The 19,740-nt window shown below is 38.1% G+C and overlaps 1 non-coding gene across 1 annotated transcript; it reads right to left on the reverse strand.

The window, feature by feature from the left end:
* Positions 1–6,072: 6,072 nt before the first annotated feature.
* On the reverse strand, positions 6,073–6,178 carry LOC121206564 (small nucleolar RNA R71). The gene has a single exon (XR_005901628.1). It is a non-coding gene; the product is annotated as a small nucleolar RNA R71 (small nucleolar RNA).
* Positions 6,179–19,740: the final 13,562 nt, after the last annotated feature.

Genomic DNA, 19,740 nt, shown 5'->3' on the forward strand with positions numbered 1-19,740 from the left:
TACAAATGGGCTAGACTTAGGGCGCGTTTTCAAAATGATACTCGTTTTCAAAATAACGGAACATCACGATTTTTCGGTTTATCAAAGATATCCACTCAAATAAATTTCAACTCGTTATATCCAAGTGTGGCAATGGTTGTTTGCATGTCTAGGATTGGATCCAACCGAAGAGCTTAGTACTTAAGCAGCCTTCATAGCTCACCTCCTCTGTTTTTGGATACCTACTTGGTGCACAGCTTCCATTCACTTGGTTAAATGTAACAAATGCGGTTTATTATAATACTAAAACGAAAACGAGGACTTTTAACTTCAATGTGGCACGCCGGATTCAGCCATAACGTCTGGGCCGGGTTTGGGGTGTTACAATATTTATAAGCTAAACATAATGGCTATTTCATCAACTATAAAACATATATACATGCCATTATAACCATGGCTTAAAAACATCAAAATCTACCGATATAGCTGATGGATAGTGTGATAGGTCTCTGACAAGCTTCCAACCCGAACGAGCATCGATTCACTATAAAACATGGAAAATTGTACAAAGTAAGCATTAATGCTTAGTAAGTTTGTATAACGTAAAAATTAACTTACCATTTCATTACATAACATTAAAATGTAGCATGGCATAATCTAACCAATAGCTTAGCGACAGCCTAAGCATCAACACAAACATGATAGCATGTATAACATGAACCATAAGCAAATTAACATGGATAGCCAATAATCTTAACATGAATTATTTGGATTTATCATCCATTTCAACTTGCATATTTTCCAAGTATCACCATTTCAATGAAGTTCATATATGTACAAGCCTTAGTTTATATTGATCTCTTACCCTTTCCTTTCAAAATCATGCTCGTTGAACCATTTAGAATCTTGTTGGATACCCGGGATAGCTCACACGAAGTGTACTAACATATAACTGTAATCAATCAATTCCTTTACATAGATGCTCACACGAGCTGTGAAAATAGCCCTGCTCACACGAGCTGTGGGTTGAAACGTAGCTACACGATGCTACTCATACGAGCTGTAGAGTATCTACAACACATGGAGAACTCAACCATCAGCAGGACATTCAAGACCAACACCCGGAACATGTAAACCCTAATGACATATCATTTGTATCCTACAAATTCCTAAGGTTCAAGCAGGGCTCAGTAGTTGACATAACATCGTTGGATATGCAACAATTATTTACATGGTAGTCCACAACACTTTTATATTTCAATAATAAGCACGTAAACATTATACAATTACACGAACTTACCTTGACGATAAAATGTAGAAATGGAGCTAACTAGTCCATAACTTTCTCTTTCCATCGATCTAAAGTTGTACAAGGTTTATCTTGATCTAAATGAATAAATTCAATTCATTCCAAGTTCATATTTTAGCAAAATTACACTTTTCCCCTATAGTTTTGATTTCATTACAATTAAATCCCTAAGCTCATAAAATGAAAATTCATGCTATTTAACCATTAACCCATGCTAGTCAAATTTCATATAGGTCCCTAGCAACTCATACATTTCATTATTTTCACAAATTCACCATGAATATTTCCCATTTTTCAATTTAATCCCTAATTGACATTTTCAACAAAATTCACTTTCCAAAAGTCATTTATCTAACGACAAATATTCATTTTCTTCTATCAAACATCAAAAACCACATATATTCATTCATGGAAAAACCCTAACCTTTTAACAATTTTACAAATTAGTCCTTAGGCTAGCTAGATTAAGCTACGACTCTAAAAACATAGAAGTCATTAAAAATAGGATGAAAATACACTTACATGGAAAACAAAGAGATGGTCGAATGTTTGAGTTCACAAATGGTATTTTTCTTAGGTTAAATTCGGCTAAGGAAGAAAAACAAAGATGATAGCCTTTGTTCTGTCATGTTACTATGCTTTAATTATTAATTTACTTAAATAACCTTTCATTAAACATTAAAAATTCCATTTTTAATGGCCATAATTGTCCACTTAATAAATAAAATGGTTTATTTACAATAAAAGTACTCAAAAATTTAAGTTCTATAGCTATTTAGTGCTTGTAGCCTATAGAACTCCAGTTTTGCACCCTTTTTAATTTAGTCCTTTTATCAAATTAAGCATGCAAACAATAAAATTTCTTAACAAAATTTTTATACGATATTACTAACATGCTGTAGACATTACAAAAACAATAAAATAAATATTTTCATGTTAGATTTCTAGTCCTGTAGCCACTATTTTGATTTCACTAAAAACGGGCTATTACAGCTACTGTCAGATCAAAATCTATTTTGGGAACTCTAGGTAGAATTTTCACTAAATCCATCTCGAGAGCAATAACCAGAGCTTGAGTTATGAGAGCCCAAGAGGAATTTGTACTTGGTGTCAAGAATTTCGAGGGAAAAATGCCTTTTTAGGGTGGGAGAGTTGTAACACCCCACCCAACCTGGTCCCAGTTGGCGGATTGTTGGCTAAGTATGAGTCGAAAAAGGTAGAATACACCTTATCCACCAGGATAAGTTATTACTGGTTGTCTTTCCATGGATTGGTGAATTGTTTGGCTAACTAGGTCAGTCTATAAAGACTTGGTTAAAGATTCATCTTTTGGTGAACTGTAGATTACTTGTTTATATGTCTTAGTGTGGTCGGTGTAAAGAGCTCGCCAATTAGCATATTCTCTTAGTGAGCTTTGTGTTGGTGGACCCTTCTATTAGTATCCGCTTAGTGTTTTGTTTCATTGCATGTAAAATCTACCAGTGGCGTATTGTTAGGTCATGGACCCAATAATTTACTTTTGTGAGCATGGTGGGTAAGGTCGTAACTATGGAATAGTATACCATGGTTGGTCGTGGCACATCGGTATACTGTTTAATTTTAGATGGTTCCTTGTTAAGATCTAATTCAAAATCAACTAGTGTGAAAAGATGTTTATTGTAGGATTTATGTATAGATTGATATGTCGGTGACCAAGGGGTGTTGAATAAGCTCTGATTCATTGTCTACGTATAGGGTTATTGTGAGGGTCACTTGGGCTATAAATAATGGCGTGGGTAGTGAAGTGGGCGATTTTACTTCTGTTCTATTTCTATTCTTGTACCTTAAGAAAGTAGGAGTTCTTCGTCGTAGAATAAGTGAGTGTCTGAGAAGTGAGAGAAGGCTATAAAGTGTAGGGAAAGGCTTCATGGTGTAACCAACTTTTTTAAGTCCTTTTGTGAGTCACCAATCTATGTGAGTATCTAGCTTGTGTGAGTCTTCAGTGAGTCTCCTCCGTGTCCCTATATAATGTTAGTTTATGGTTAACATAGTTAAAGGTTATTAGTATAGGTAAAACCACATTCTTTAAAATGTGGTAGGTATTGCATGTAACCATATGCATGTGTATGTAAGTGATAAGAAACAAACATGACTTCCTTGGTATGCAAGCTCAATATTCAAAAAAGTGAGATAGGCCCGGGCATGTTAGTTGCTAACCAGAATGGTGAATCTAATGGTTCACTGGTAGGGCATGTTAATTGTTAACCAACTTGGTGATACGAGTTTTGCCGTCAGTAGGGCATGTTAATTGTTAACAATGGCAGAGTGCCCTGACCTTGAAAGGGAATACACTTGTGTTCAAAATAAAAAAGATTGAGATATTGGTTATTAAGTGAAAATATGGGACTCGAGGCTAGCACAAGGACGGGTGTGAAAAAGAGTAAGAAAATGTGAACACTAATATGTTGTACGAGGTGCATCTGATGATAATGTGAATATGGACTTTTTGCATGTAGTGCATGTTATGTATATTTGAAGTGGGGGACGAAATTGCCAAAAAGGAATGTTTTAATATGTAGTTGCATTGCATGGAAATATTACATGGTAAGTGTTAAGTCTTAATCTTGTTAATGTGATTTAGATAGAGCGTATCCATCAGATTATTATGTGCTTGGTAGCCACCAAGAGAGAGTTATACTCAATACGTATATAGTACCTGTCAACTAATATGTATTGGATGATAATGGTAGGAGTTGCTAGCATTTGTTTCTATTAAGGAGAAGTATTTGTTGGTGTTAATGAAACTATTCTTTGAGAAAGTAGTTGCGGACTGTGTTTGCCATGCGATACTCTTTGCCAAGGATAGGTATCTGCCATTGTTGTATGTAAGAGGGTATACGCCTAATTTTCTTTGCATGAAGTCTGTTGGCTTATTATTTATATATATGTTTAGTGGTTCCTACTCATGAAACCTAACTGGAAAGGGTTGAGCATTTTTATTTCTTGAGGTCACTGAGTTCTTTCGAACTTACCCATTTTCTTTCCCTTTTCTAGGTAATACCATAATGTAGAGGGCTTGAAGAAAAGACCTAGCCAAAAAAAGCAACATTTGTTGTGAGCCTCACCTATGTTCCTTTTGTAACATGCATATATACATTTTGGGATGGTCTGATGTATCATTTTTGTAAATTGAAATGGTGTATATGGCTTTCAGCGTGAATATATTTTACAAACTATTTGGCACATCGTAAATAGCCTATTTGGAAAATAGTTTTGTAGTACCCTTCTTTGTCTATTATGGCACAATAGTTTCACGTTTTTTATTAGCAGCTATAGAGAGCAGAATACAAACGTGAAGAAGGGGAAGAGACATCTATCTTGGATTCACGAATGATCGGAAGATTAAAGAAAAGTTGGAGTGTGGCGAGAAATCCTGCAGTTCTGCCTTTAGTTTTCTTGATTTTTGTGATTCAAATTTCTTTAAATGCTGGTGAATGATTAAAATTTGGTGTTTAGTTTTCCACCCATGAACTCAATCTTTTCTGGGTTGGGGTTATTTGGGTGGATGTTTATCATCTTTAATGTTCATTTGAAATTGACTATATCACTGTTTCATTCGATTTATGCCTATTTTAAATACATGTATGGAAGCTCTAGACATAGCTGATTGTATGCTATGTTCATAGATGCATTTTTAATTTTGAAAAGGTTAAATATAATGGATCTAGAATCGTGTGATGCAAGCGAATATTCAAGAGAATACTCGTAGCACTCTAGACATAGATGTTGTGAATTGTGCAGAGAAGATTGTTCATTGCAATTATTAATCCAAGGATCTATAGACATACAGTAACTCAAATTTCTAGATTAAATCTAGCTATCGAAAGAGGAATGTTATAGTAGAAATTCTCTGAGCAGTTGATTAGACAATCTTTTGTCATGGCATTATTTTGATATGAACATTTCACCTGAATAATTCCAGCCTTGTTCATTCAACAATAGAATTACTCTTGCTCTTCTCTGTAATTTGCCACTACATTTTATTTTCCATATTAATTTTCTATTTTTAGCATTAAATTACATTAATTCATTTTACCAACTTCTTATTCAGTTTAAAAGTATTTCCTGCTATTTAGTATAGTTAATAGGATTATAATAACTTGATCAATTTTTTTACCAATTTTCAGCCACTGTGGAGACGATACTTTAAAAGTATTTCCTGCTATTTAGTATAGTTTAAAAGTATTTCTTGTTATGTAGTAGTGCATGAGAAGAACTACACAAGAGGATACAGAACATTGTTTTGATCCTGAAATTGAAAGGACATTAAAGTGAAGAATAAAAGAGTTAAGAGAAATGGAGAGAATTAGAAATGATCCAATCAAAGAAGATCCAATACTTCAAAATGAAAGGAATGCTGATATTACTTGAATCGTAGATGACAGAGATAGAGAAAATGTAGTGCCTACTTTAGGTGATCTAAATCCAAAAATTGTTAGGGCACATATTCAAGCTCAACACTTTGAATTAAAACTAGAAATGTTTTAGATGCTGCAAACTATAGGGCAGTTTAGTGGTTTACTAACTAAAGATCCCAAATTGCACTTGAGACTATTTCTTGAAGTCTGTGACTCATTCAGGCAGCCAGGTGTTATTGAAGATGGCCTTACATTAAAATTATTCCTATATTTATTGTGAGATCGTGCTAGATCATGGTTGAATGCATTACCATCAGGGACAGTGGCATCTTGGAATAAACTGTGTCAAAGAGTTTGCTTAGGTACAATCCTCCCAACATGAATACCAAGCTAAGGAATGACATTACATTGTTTAGACAATCTAAAGATGAGACATTAGATGAAGCATGGGAGCATTTCGAAGACTTAATTAGAAAATACCCACAAATGGAGATGTTCTAAAATGGATTAAATGCTCATACGCGAATGGTGGTGGATGCAACTATTAATGGGACGCTGTTTGAAAAATCCTACAATGAAGAAATGAAATTCTGGAAAGAATAACAAACAATGATTATCAGTACCCCACTACCAGAGTTGGTATTGGTAGAAGAGTTGCTAGAGCAATGGAACTTGATGCGATTACATCGTTAACAACTCTTTAACACATATGATTAAAACTCTAAAAAGACCATATTTAGTGTAGGAAATGAAAGTAGCTAATCCAACATGTTTGTATTGTGGGGAAGAACATATTTTTAATGAATGCTCATCGAACCCAGCATCAGTATATTACACGGGAAATTTCAATTGGAACAAAAACTCATATTCCAACACATAAAATCCAGGGTGGAAACAACATCCAAATTTCAACTGGAGTAATCATGGATTGAGAAATTCCAGAAATGTTGTTCAACAAAATGCCATCGTGCACCACTTGATTATAATCAACCCATGCCATGACAAAATGTTCAACAAAGTTTAGCATCATCTTCTTCATCCATGGAAGCTTTGTTGAAGGAGTATATGGCTAAGAATGATTCCATAATCCAGAGTCAAACTACGTCTATACGAGCTCTTGAGAATCAAGTGGGGTAGATAGCATATGCTTTAAATTCAGAATCACAAGGAGCTTTACTAAGTGGTAAGAGAATTCAAGATCAGAAGAAAAAGAATATTGCAAAGCAATCACTCTCAGAAGTGGAACTCAATTGAATGATGCTGCTAAAGATGCCACGGTAGAAGAATATGACTCAAGAATCAATCATGAAAAGATCTTGGAACCAACTGAAAAGAATACGACATCTGAAAATGGTCAGTAGAAAAATGTTGTGGCAGAATCAAGTCATGTTTCTAACAAAAATGCCATAGCAAAACAATATGAACAACCTAAAGGACAATCACCTCCACCATTCCCTCATCCAATTGGTATGGAGAAAGGCAAACTCACTACGAGAGTGAATGATCAACAGGTTACATTCAACATATTCGATGCCTTGAAATGTGTTGATGAGATTGAAGATTGCCCGGCCATTAGTTTGCTAAAAACAACAGTAGACGAAAAATGTGTTGATTATGACTGTACCATTGAGTACCATCTAGGAAAGGCCAATGTGGTGGCTGATGCGTTAAGTCGTAGGACTAGTACCGATCTGAGAGAGATGTTCGCTCAACTTAGCCTATTCAACGATGGGAGTCTGTTGGCTGAACTTCAGGTGAAACCAATATGGACCTAGCATATCAAAGGTAAACAGATGGGAGATAAGTCTCTTGAGTTGTGTTTCTATTAGGTTGAGAATGGTGACACTACTTATTTTGGGGTAAACAGTGATAGGGTACTTTATTTCCGCGATCGGATTTGTCTACCGAGTGATGAGGATTTTAGACAGTTAATTCTGAGGGAGGCGCATAGTAGTCCCTATGCTATGCATCTAGGCTGTAATAAGATGTACCGAGATCTTCGAGAGTTATACTGGTGGCCAGGGTTGAAGCGTGAGGTTACTAGCTACGTTGCTCGTTGTTTGGCTTGTCAGCAAGTTAAGGTTGAGCATCAATTACATCCAGGGTTGCTACAGCCGGTTAAAATTCCATTATGGAAATGGGAGTGAGTAACGAAGGACTTCGTTAATAGGTTGCTTCTGACACCCACTAAGAAGGATTCTGTTTGGGTCATCGTGGATCGATTGACTAAGTCTGCTCACTTCATTCCAGTTAGGATAAACTTTTCTCTTCAGAAATTGGCTAAGCTCTACGTATCGAAAATAGTGAGATTGCATGGGGTAACCATCTTGATAATTTTTGATAGGGATCTTCACTTCATGTCTCGGTTCTGGAAAAAGCTACATGAAGCTTTAAGTTCAAGGTTGATTTCAGTACTGCTTTCCATCCTCAGAAAGATGCCTAATCTGAGAGAGTGATTCAGATATTGGACGATATGTTGAGGAGCTATGTGATTGATTTCCGAGGCAGTTGGGAGGAGTACTTCCCATCGGCAGAGTTTGCCTATAATAACAGTTTTCAGTCTAGCATCCAGATGGAAACTTACGAGGAACGTATGGTCGTAAGTGTCGCACTCCTTAATGTTGGACGGAGTTGGGTGAACGACTTGTTCTGGGTCCTAAGTTGGTTTCCAAGACTGAAGATAAGGTTCGACTGATTAGGGATCAACTGAAGGCAGCTTCTAATAGGCAGAAGTCTTATGCTAATTTGAAGAGACGTAAGATTGAATATTCTATGGGGGACTTCGTGTTTCTGAAGGTGTCGCCATGGAAGAAGGTTCTAAGGTGTGGTCACAAGGGCAAGTTAAGCCCTAGGTTTATTGGGCCTTACGAAATTCTGAGATGTGTGGGACCTGTCGCTTATCATTTAGAGCTACCTCCGGAATTGGATCGCATTCATAATGTATTCTGCATCTCTATGTTGAGACCCTACCGGTTTGATCCTACTTATATTGTTCCTGTGGAGGAAATTGAGGTTAGGCCACACTTGACCTTTGAGGAGGAGCCAGTACGAATTCTGGATCGTGATGTAAAGATTCTGAGGAAGAAGTCCATTCCATTGGTAAAGATTCTGTGGCAAAATCATAGCACTGAGGAGGCCACATGGGAACCTGAGGATGCGATGCGTCAGCAGTATCCTCATTTATTCTGATCAGGTAAAATTTGAGGCCAAAATTTTCTTTTAGGGTGGTAGAGTTGTAATGCCGCCAAAGTTATATTTTTGTTTTAGTTAAACTGTGTCACAAAACGTGTATCTACTTCAGTGGCTAAGTGTTCTAGGAAGATGAGAGAGGTCCCAAGTTCAGGCTTTGCCTTGGGAAATTTTTGGTAATTTTCTGAATAAAGCCTTGACCTTATGCAATATTATTTTATTTAATAGTTTGCAAGTTTATATTAGAATAGACCTACTAGTCTGGTGGTTAAAGGGAGTGTGGGGAGTTCGAATCTCTGCGTTGGCAATATTTTGTTTGGCTCTGAGCGAGAGAGTTTCAGTTGTGATAGAGTTCTAGGTAGGGGGAGTTAGATTGAGTGAATTAAGGGGAGTTGAGATAGGGGGTTATCGAAATCTCTAATTTGATTTCTTTTTGCAAAAATTTTGTCTCCCCTCTCCCTCTCTATCGAAATTTTCACTTCTTCCTCTCTCTCATCTGTTTCTTTTTTTTGTTTACTTTACCAAGGGAAACCTCCTTTTTGGTGCAGCACTTAGTCGTGCTTGATCGGTAAGTGGTATTTTTCTATAGTTCTATCGTTATTTTGGGTAAGCAATTAATAGAAGGTTCATTTTTACTCATGTTTAGATGCTGCTCGAAGGTTTTAAATGGGCTTTCCAGTGTATGGTGACTATTGGTTATCATATTCGTCTTTGTAAGATTTTGAAACGTCGATTGGCTTCGTTTTAAAGTTTTACATTTGGGGTTTTGATAAGAATGGTTTCCATAGTCAAAATTGATCAGGTTTTTGGGTGTTGGTTTAACATTTGTTAGGTTCTGAAGGACTCGTGGTTGCAGTAGCTTTGAAACGAGACTAGGTGTGTACCCAAAAACCTAGAAAATAGGATTCAACAAAAGCTAAAAAAGCAAACTGTCGATGCCACACAGGCATGTGGACGCCCGTGTGGTAGGCTGTGTGTGGGGACATGACTGTGTGATCGACGAGTCAGGCCGTGTGCACACGACACAACCGTGTGATGGCCAAATAAGGCTGTGTGTGACACACTGGCTCGACCAATTGGGTTGTGTGGGCCACACAGGCGTATGGGCCCACACGAGTCGTGTATACGGGCTTGTGGGCCCACACGGGTTGGCCACATGGGCATGTGAACCCATTTTTTGGAAATATTCTATAAGGTTGCACGGGTCGCCCAAGTTGACTGTGGACCTACTATAAGGTTGGTAAGCTTTACTTAGACCCCTAATTATGTGATCTGACTGTATGGTGTCTGACTGAGCCTGATAACTGTACTAAACTGAATGTATGTTTTGTCATTAGCATATTTTCATGTCATTTATGGTATGTTGCATTACAACGGGGTGGGTTGATTATGTTTGGAGGAAGTATTTAAAAGGCTTTTAATCCTGTTATCTGGCAGCTTAGCTGCAAATTTCTAATTATGTGTTTCATTTCGGTACAACATGGTGCACAGGGATAGGTGGGTTGATTTAATCCCCACATGATGTGTAGGCCTAGATGAAGGTGGTGTGTAAAGGCTGATGGGTAGGATTTTATTTTACTATATTTACATTCTGCATCTGATATAGGCCAAGGCTCTAATATAATTCTGAGATTGTATCTAAATGGGCTAAGGCCCAAATTGATTCTGTAATGGGCTCGGGCCCGGACTGTAAATGACTGTATTCTGATGTGTTTCTGTATGCATGTTTCCTGTGGGGATTATACACTAAGTTTGCAAAAACTCACCCTTTTTGTTTAATTTGTATAGGAAATCCCCAAACTTGAGGGATCAGTGCAGCAGAGGACTCGACGGCGGCCACACGTAAATTTTAGATACATTTTGCAAATTTTTAGATTTTATTACTTATTTGGGGTTTTGATGTAACTTATGGACATTGGACTGTCTGGCTTAAAAATTTTCGGTTTCTCAAACTGTTTTACGTTTTATTACTGCAAGGCATGATAAAACAAGGTTTTCCCTATGAAAAAAATGGGTTTTTCTAAAATAAGTGTTTTCATGCTTCTGCTAAAAAGATATGGATTTAGACATTTCGAAGAACCTGCGTTTTTACTTCAAATTAAAATAAAGGCTAATTAATTGGAACGGTTTTAAGTTGACAAACTAGTTTTCAAATTCCATTCCATGTGACATCACCAGATTCGGCCATAACGTCTAGGCCAGGTTTGATGCGTTACATGTAATAACTATTTCTTACCATACTTTCTTAACTATTTTAATAGGCAATTAAGCCATTATTTCCATTCACTCATAACCGGTAAATCATAATTCAAATGAACAACATTTACTATCTCACCAATCAATTAGGCCTCCAAGTCCTAACATATAGTCATCAATCGTGTTTCCATGCATTTATACATCAGGACCATAAATCAACAATCATAAGGCTATCTCAAAGTCACTTTCATAGTGATCATAACTCACAATAACATGAAGTCAATACTTAAAATCTTTATGTACATACATGTGTCATCTCGTAACATAACCACTTAATTTCTCATCTTTGGCATACCTGTTGAACACTTGGAATACTAAATGGATACATGGGAAGTCTTTGCACATAAGTGCCACATATGTAGCTAAAGCTACCTAATATCTCATATCACATGAATGCTCACTCTCGAGCAAATCTCGGGCCTGCTCACACAAGCTATCAGGTATCCGCAACAAATGCCAGACTACCCAGCCACTGGGAGACGTACAAGATCAGTACTTGGATCACATAATCACACATATATCACAAATACCCTTAATGACATGTCACTCGTATCCTATTCTATTCCTAATGTTCAAACGAGATTTTTCTCACTTATCCGAATTTCGTCAAATACAACCATAGAACCAATCATTTATTTCATACATTATCAAAGCATTTAGAATATTTAAAATACAAACATAACATAGCATTATTTACATATGAACTTACATTGACACCAAAATGGCAAATAGGGACCTAACCGTCAATTACTCGTTTTCCCTCGTTCTAGGCTCGAACTGTTTTTTTCTTGATCTAAAACATCACATTTAACTTATTTAGTCATTAAACTTATCAATTTAGCCCAAAAATCATATTTGGAAAAATTAAATTTTTGCCCCTAAACTCGTAAAATGATTTTCATTCAATTTATTTGTACTTTAAGCCTAGCCAAACCATTTTCATAACTATAACAGCCCACAATTTCCATTAAAACACTATTTTATGACACATTTTATAACTTTTACAAATTAGTCCTTTTAGGCATTTTTACCAAAAATCACTTAGTAAATGTAACATCCCGTACCCGAGACCGTTGCCGAAGTCGGACACGAGGTGTTAACGGACTTAATTCACTTATTTGCACAGTCCATTTTAAAATTTCCAGACAAGCTGGGTAACTGCGTCACTGTCACTGTAACACCCCGAACCCGAGACCGACACCGGAGTCGAACACGAGATGTTAACAGACTTTAAACCCTTTATAAAAATATTTCTCAGACACTGCCAATCTGCGTACTAGTCGCTTTAAAAATCATATCTTGAGTTTCACAACTCGAAAATCAGTTTCGTGATTTTTCCCTGAAACTAGACTCATATGCCCATCTACATATTTTTTACTAGAATTTTTGGTCGGGCCAATTAGTACAGTTTATTAGTCAAAGTCTCCCATGTTACAGGGATAGACTACACTGACCTTTGAGCATTACGACCTGGATATCTCCCTGCACAGAGCTTTAATACTGATGCCGTTTGTTTCTATAGAAACTAGACTCAGAGGGGAATCTATCCATGTATGGTATGACTTCTAATTGTCTCTGGTTAATTTATAATGAATTTCCAAATTCGGAACAGGGAATCCAGAAACCGTTCTGGCCCTGTCTCACGAGAACCTGAATATCGCCTAACATACTGTTCATATGATCTTTTCGTTGCTTCTATATAAAAATAGACTCATCGATCTTCGAATACATAATTTATTCATCAATTTATTCCACTCCTACTATTTTTAGTGATTTTTCAATCTCACGTCACTGCTGCTGCCAGCATCTGTTACGAAAGCAACTATGCCCATTTCGTGATTTCTCCTTGATCTAACTAGTAATTCGTCATACATATCACAAATTATGATCATGACTAGCCATGCCAAAGGCTAATCATTGTCAAACATCCCCATACTACACTATTGCCATATCATGAATTTTAACACCAAAATAATCAACCATGACATATGGCATAAAAAGGTCGAATTATCAAGATTTACGACCTAACGTTATGAAACCAAACCCAACCGAACATTTATGCCATTTTCGCATGGCTAAAAGTTTACATACCAAAGTTCAAACACAACATAATAGCCTATACATGCCGAAATGTTCTCCTAAGCCGACTAAGAAGAAAGTACCAAAACTTGCTAGCCGGTGTGATGACTTCGACGACGGCACGATCACGCAAAAAGAGACGAGTCCAAGAAACCTAGAATAGGTGACTAGCAAACACCGAATGAGTATATAACTCAGTAAGCCATAAGCATTCCACAACCATCCATTAATAAAATTATCACAACAGGAAACAATGAAATGAGGTTAAGTACTCCATCCATACCAAACTATACCATAGTTCCTTAAACCCTATGGTTCAATCTCATACCAAGTCCTACATTGGCCTTTCATACATCATTTTATTTTCGTTATAATCATACAATTAAACGAACTTTCACCTATTCCACAATGAACCTTATGTACGTGACTTCAACTATAATCATCACATAGGTTCAAAACTTACCAAGCTCAACTCCAAATATAAACATAGCGCCTATTAGCCATGAACTCAAGGTACTTACCTTTTCCGCTGTCCAAAATTGACTCGGTAAAGTCGCACCCTTCATGTAAATAATTTATAGAAAATATAAATTGGGTTCGCACACATAGTGCTTAATAATCAACCGCGCACACTTAGTGCCATGCACTTTAAACTCACACACTTACTGCCATGCATTTCAAGTTCGCACACTTACCTTTTCCGCTGTCCAAAATCGACTCGGTAAGGTCGCACCCTTAATGTAAATAATTTATAGAAAATATATATTGGGTTCGCACACATAGTGCTTAATAATCAACCACGCACACTTAGTGCCATGTACTTTAAACTCGCACACTTAGTGCTATACAATTTAAACCCGCACACTTAGTGCCGATCTCATGACCGTGAACACTTATTGCCCGCACACTTAGTGCCGAAAACCAGCCACTCAATAGGCTTCACTTCCTTTTTACATTCGACAAATTTCATCTCTACTTATATATACATCTGTATACATTTCATCTCATTAAACACAATGGTATAGGTATTACGATCCTTTAAATCAATACCAAAGATATGCTTAATGACTTACTTGTGTTGGGTAAGATGGTTCCAACTCGGCTACTCGATGATCTTTTCTTTGCCTTTGCTCGATTCTCCTCCTTTAACTCTTTGAGCTTAATCAATAAATCAACTAGTTTAACCGCCTTGCTAAATATTTACAATCCAATGACACATGCATATGTATGTTAGTATATTCGGCAATCACCCTTACTAATCACCCACTTGATCAATTATGGAGAATCAAAGTTAATATCACAATGTGTACCCTATATGGCCCATTATACATAATCAAATTTAACATCATCTATATATTTACTCATATGGCCGAATATACCTAATCATACATACACCCAAGCAAAAATAATTTCTAAAATCTTTATATCATTTATACACTAGTAAAGCATCCTCTCCCTTTCCATCAATTTAGCACATGCATTACTCATTAACCTACAAAAATTATATTCGGCCTTAGCACACAACTTGCTAGCCGATTCTTCCCCATCAAGCAACCAATGCACATATGTGCTCACTCAAAAATGCTAAAAAAAAAGAGATTCAAGAATCATCAATCCACCATCACATGCATCATTAACAAGCTTCATATTTAGCATGCAATGGCATTAACACAAACTCCACCTAGGCCGAATCTTAACTCATCTTCATGCCTCATCACCACAACATCAAACATCAAAATACCAACCAAGAATGTAACATGCATGGCCGAATATCATCTCCATCATTTAACAAAGTTTGAACCATGGCTAGGTAGATTTCAAACTTACAACTTAAAATATACATGAATCTCAAAGAATAATATCAAACATACCTCAATCTAGTTACATGCATGGCCAAACTTCCTCCTAATTCTCTTCCAAACCAAACATGAAGCAAGAACTCCTTCCTCCTCCCTTAGAATTTTCGGTCAAAAGAGGATGAAAAAGGATGAACAAGTTTTTCTTTTCCTTTCTTTAGCTCACGGCAATGGGGGGGGGGAACAACCACTCATTTTTTTGTTTTTCCTTTCTTTATTACCCATACTCCTTATTTTATTTTTTTCCTACATACCTCACTAGGCCAACATGTTCCCAACATGTTTCCACCCATAGCATGGCCAACCACTAGCTCAAATTTTGGGTAATTTGACATGCAAACCCATCATTTTCACAACATGCATTAATAGACCATTTTAAATTAGCCTATCATATTTTCACCATGTCTCATATCGATCCCTATTTAATAATTTCTCATACAATTGGCAAAATTGGAGAATGAAACTTCCACATACTCATGTACACACATAATAAGCATAGAATATGGAAATTAATTATTTTTATGACTCGGTTTTGTGGTCCCGAAACCACTTCCCGACTAGGGTCAATTTTGGGCTGTTACAACTCTCCCCCACTTAAGAAATTTTCGTCCCCGAAAATCTTACCGGTAAATAGGTTTGGGTATCGTTCTTTCATCGAGCTCTCGGTTTCCCAAGTAGCTTCCTCGATCCCATGTTTGAGCCATAACACCTTCACTAACGGAACCCTTTTGTTTCGCAACTCCTTCACTTCACGAGCTAGGATACGTATCGGTTCTTCTTCATAACTCATATCGGCTTGAATTTCAACCTCTGATGGGCTAATTATATGCGATGGATCAGATCGATAGCGTCGAAGCATCGAAACATGAAAGACGTCGTGAATCTTTTCAAGCTCAGGGGGCAAAATCAATCTATACGCAACCGGACCAACTCGTTCGGAGATTTCGTACGGCCCAATGAATCTCGGGCTCAACTTGCCCTTACGGCCAAACCTGAGTACCTTTTTCCAAGGCGAAACTTTAAGGAACACTTTATCTCCCACCTGATATTCAATGTCCTTTCGTTTCAAGTCCGCATACGATTTCTGACGATCTGTGGCTGCCTTCAGACTTTCACGGATTACCTTTACTTTCTGTTCGGCATCTTTAATCAAATCAACTCTGAAAATTTTACTTTCACCGAGCTCGGTCCAAAACAATGGTGTACGGCATTTACGACCGTACAAAGCCTCGTAAGGTGCCATCTTAATACTTGATTGAAAACTATTGTTGTAAGCGAATTCAATCAAAGGTACATACCGTTCCCATGAACCACTAAACTCAAAGATGCAGCATCTCAGCATATCCTCGAGTATCTGAATTATCCGCTCGGATTGACCATCGGTTTGGGGATGAAAAGCGGTGCTAAAATGCAGCTTGGTACCCAAAGCTTCTTGCAATTTCTTCCAAAATCGCGAGGTGAATCTCGGATCTCTATCCGACACGATAGAAATAGGTACTCCATGTAATCTCACAATCTGAGAAACATACAATTCGGCTAGTTTATCCAATGAAAAATCCGTACGCACGGGGATAAAGTGAGCCGACTTAGTCAGTCTATCAACAACAACCCAAATCGCATCCTTCTTACTTGTTGACAATGGTAGTCCGGACACAAAGTCCATTGTGACTCGATCCCATTTCCACTCGGGTATCATGATCGGCTGAAGTAATCCTGAAGGCACTTGATGTTCCGCTTTCACTTGTTGACATATTAAACATCTCGAAACAAAGTCGGAGATGTCCCGTTTCATACCATGCCACCAAAACCGTCGTTTCAAATCGTTGTACATTTTCGTACTCCCCGGGTGAATTGACATTCGGCTACAATGAGCTTTGTTCAGAATCATCGAAATGAGTTCTGAATTTCTTGGAACACACAACCGACTTCTGAACCTCAAACAATCGTCATCATCAATTTGAAATTCGGATTCCATATTCGGAATACATTCAGCCCGTTTTGCAACCAATTCATCGTCGACTTTCTGAGCTTCACGAATTTGATGAATCAATGATGGTTTGGCCTTTAATTCAGCTACTAACACATTGTCGGGTAGAACAGACAAGTGCACATTCATCGCTCGTAAAGCAAACAGTGATTTCCAGCTTAAGGCGTCCGCAACCACATTAGCCTTTCCCGGGTGGTAATCAATGACAAGCTCGTAATCTTTCAACAACTCAAGCCAACGTCTTTTTCGCAGATTTAAGTCTCTTTGAGTCATCAAATATTTGAGACTTTTGTGATCCGAAAATACATGGCACTTTTCGCCAAACAAGTAATGTCGCCATATTTTCAAAGCGAATACGATGGCGACTAGTTCGAGATCATGGGTTGGATAATTTCTCTCGTGTGGCTTCAATTGTCTCGACGCGTAGGCCACAACTCGGCCTTCTTGCATCAATACGCAACCCAACCCGAGTAGGGATGCGTCACTATAAATGACAAACTCTTTGCCTGATTCGGGTTGCACTAAAATTGGAGCTTCAGTCAAATGAGTTTTCAGTTGATCGAAGCCTTTCTGACATTTCTCCGTCCATTCGAACTTAGCATCCTTTTGAAGTAGCTTCGTCATTGGTGTGGCTATCATCGAGAAACCTTTGACAAATCGTCGGTAATAACCGGTGAGTCCCAAAAAGCTCCGAACCTCAGTAATATTTCTCGGAGGTTTCCAGTTAAGTATGGCTAAGATTTTGTTCGGGTCAACTCGAATACCCGATGCGGATACCACATGACCCAAGAAGCTAACCTCTCTTAACCAGAACTCACACTTACTGAACTTAGCATATAACTTCTTATCCCGCAAAACTTGCAACACTAATCTCAAGTGTTTAGCATGTTCGATCTCATCTCTTGAATAGACCAAGATGTCATCAATGAACACAACTACGAACCGATCCAAATATGGTCTGAAGATCCGATTCATCAAATCCATAAATACCGCAGGGGCATTAGTGAGCCCAAACGGCATCACTAAGAACTCGTAGTGACCGTACCTCGTTCTGAAAGCAGTTTTGGGTATGTTCGAATCTCGAATTCGCAACTGATAATAGCCCGATCTCAAATCTATTTTTGAGAACACTGAAGCTCCCTTCAATTGGTCGAACAAATCATCGATGCGCGGCAACGGATATTTGTTCTTTATCGTCACTTTATTCAGTTGACGATAGTCAATGCACAACCTCATGGTTCCGTCCTTCTTTTTCACGAACAATACTGGTGCACCCCAAGGTGAGAAACTTGGTCGAGCAAAACCTCTATCCGTCAATTCTTGCAACTGAGATTTTAACTCTTTTAACTCGGTTGGTGCCATACGATACGGAGCTATCGAAATCGGCGTAGTCCCAGGTACAAGCTCAATACCAAACTCTACCTCCCGAACAGGTGGTAAACCCAGTAATTCTTCAGGAAAAACATCCGGGTATTCACAAACCACCGGCACAAATTCGGGTTTCTTTTCTAACTCTTTGTCATCAAGTACATACGCAAGGTATGCTTCGCACCCTTTTCTTACATATTTCTGGGCCAACATTGCTGATATTACAGCTGGCAACCCCCTTAAGTCCGTAGACTCAATTCGAATTATCTCGTTATTTGCGCACCTCAAATCAATACTCTTGCTTTTGCAATTCACAACCGCATCATGCGCGGTCAACCAATCCAAACCAAGAATAACGTCAAATTCGTCAAACGGCAAAAGCATCAAATCGGCCGGAAGACAGTATTCTCGGATTTTTAGAGGGCATCTCTTACACACTTTATCAACAAGTACGCATTGACCCAAAGGGTTTGACACTAGAATTACGAACTCAGTAGACTCAACAGGTAGAGTCTTACTGGATGCTAAGGTTTCGCATACATATGAATGAGTAGAGCCAGGGTCAATCAATGCAATCACATTAGTATCAAAGAGAGTGAAGGTACCAGTGATGACGTCAGGGGAGGATGCCTCCTCTCGTGCGCGAATGGCATATGCTCTAGTAGGAGTACGGTTCTCGGCTCGAACAGCCGTATCAGAGGTCCCTCTCTGACTACCACCCCTACCTCCTAAAATTCTCGGTGGTCTACCTCTAGTTGTCACTCCACTAGGTCTTGCACCTTGAATCTTATTCTTCTCATCAAGCTCCGTGCAATCTCTAATGAAGTGGTCCTTCGAACCGCATCCGTAACAAGCCCTGTTAATAGACTTACCCCAACATTCACCTATGTGTCGTCTTCCACATTGGGGACATTCAGGTTTCTCTAGACGATTATTGCCCACACTAGCTACCGAAGTAGCTCGGGAGTCCGTCGAGGGTCTTGCTCTGATGGAAATTCCCGTAGTCGTCCTCGACTTATTAGTGTCCTCCCTGAACTTCTTTACGGCTGAGAACGGAGCTTTACCCGTCGATCTTTTACGATAGTCTCTAGCTTCAAATTCAGCCTTCTTCTTCTCCTTTCCAAGTTCTTTCGCCTTGTAGGCTCGTTCGACTAGTGTTACGAATTCTTTTATTTCCAAAATACCCATTAGTAGCTTTAAATCTTCATTCAATCCTTCTTCGAATCTTTTGCACATAGCAACCTCATCAGCTACACACTCCCGGGCATACCTACTGAGTCTTACGAATTCATGTTCGTATTCAGATACTGTCATACGGCC

This window comes from Gossypium hirsutum, chromosome A01 (genome assembly GCF_007990345.1).
Source record: "Gossypium hirsutum isolate 1008001.06 chromosome A01, Gossypium_hirsutum_v2.1, whole genome shotgun sequence".
Classification (NCBI taxonomy): domain Eukaryota; kingdom Viridiplantae; phylum Streptophyta; class Magnoliopsida; order Malvales; family Malvaceae; genus Gossypium; species Gossypium hirsutum.